Source organism: Octopus bimaculoides, chromosome 7, assembly GCF_001194135.2.
Source record: "Octopus bimaculoides isolate UCB-OBI-ISO-001 chromosome 7, ASM119413v2, whole genome shotgun sequence".
Taxonomy (NCBI): domain Eukaryota; kingdom Metazoa; phylum Mollusca; class Cephalopoda; order Octopoda; family Octopodidae; genus Octopus; species Octopus bimaculoides.
Window position 1 is genome coordinate 8,913,939 of NC_068987.1, and position 1,670 is coordinate 8,915,608.

The window sequence follows — 1,670 nt, forward strand, 5'->3', positions numbered from 1 at the left end:
CTCAATAACAAGTAAGTCCAGTTTCAAAAAAATTCTATGTATGAAATTCATAAAATCACACTGTCACAGCTGTTTAATGTTTTATGTACAAGGCAAAATATTTAGTTTTTCAGCAGCACTCTTTCTCATTACATACGGGAGATTGTGTGTACATGTGAGTGAGTGTGCATTAGAGAGCATGTGTGAATACATGCATGCGCGGGAGTGAGTGTGTTTAAGTTTCTACCAATATGCTTGTATAATTTCAAACACAAAATGTGTGTGCATGTGTGTATGTTCATCTATGTATGTTTAAAGAAGTGGTTTGGTTTTAGTTTAATGGATGTTGGATTAACTCTTCCACCAAGACTGAAATGTAACTTAGAATAAATTGTCAGTCTACTTAGGAAGAAAGTAGCTGCCACTATTAATTCCTGATAATCAAATTTATGTTAGAAAATCTATCAGCTGGTAAACACCTGTTTTAAGAAATGAGGTAAAGCAAACTGCAGGAGTTTTTATTTAACTTTCTCAGCCCACTTATAATGCTGACAGACTGCCATTGGCTTAAATTTTTTAAGTTCACATGTTCTAAGTAACAATATCCAACATATTGAATATCAATGATTAGGAGGTTAATAATAGATCAATTCAACTGAAGGTCAACTTCCTTACATCTTTTCATTCAAAATTTGGTGGGGAACCCTTTAGCATTCAGATTAATTTGTCAAAAGTAATCCTTATTTATTCATATTAAAAAAAATTTATCTGATATTATTTTGTAGCTTCAAGATAGGCAAGATGTAATTGCTTATTTTTAGAATGACATTGCAGGGTAGGTGTGAGATGCTGGTTCTGGCCAGTTTAAGCATAAAATGTGTAGAATATCTGGGCCGGATACAGCCGGTTTAAACACTAAAGGGTTAACAAGCTTACACATTTTTGAAATCATCAGAGCATGGAGAATCCAAAAATGCAACTTGGCATTTGTAAAACACTTGGATAACTACCATTTTAGATTTTTAAAAATGGACATGTTGACTTTTAGTCAGTTTAGAAACACAATTAAATAATCTAATCCTGTTTCCAGCATCAAGAAAATTACAGATAATATCACAGCAGTTCTATCTATCTGAGTAACACTTGATATTGTTCTCGACTCTCCCTATGTGATAAGGGACAGAAAACAGACAACTATACTGACAAGACACTAGTTAAAAGATATGATTGATTCATCAAGATTTACCAAGTGTGAAGTCTGTGAAGCAGAAAGACATGGAAACGTTTGGTCATTTAGTGACCTGAAGCTTATGAAAAAGGCATGGTTTACATGTCTAATACTACAAGACAGACTGAACAGCTAAGCTTAACATACCAACGATGTTGGGGTGGACAAACACAGACACAAAGACACACATACATACATAGACATGTATATATAGGAAAATGAAAAATAAGGCAGAATGCTAAACTGGAAGCATATTTTAATAAAGATTTCTAACCGGCTTTCATTGCGAAGCAAATTTTCAAGAAAGATAATGAAAATGTTTTTTACAAAGAAGTACAAAATGAAGAAAATAATATATAAAAAAAAATAATATATAAAAAAAATAAATATACCAATACATTATATTGTCTTTGAGCTTTTGAAGTTCAATAGTAATTCATGTATATAATGGTTGGAAAAATAA

The 1,670-nt window shown here is 31.9% G+C and overlaps 1 protein-coding gene across 11 annotated transcripts in view; it reads right to left on the reverse strand.

Moving 5' to 3' along the window:
* Window positions 1–1,670, reverse strand: part of LOC106877289 (liprin-beta-1) — a 370,011-nt gene that overhangs the window by 333,755 nt on the left and 34,586 nt on the right. The gene's annotated exons all lie outside the window — the stretch shown is intronic.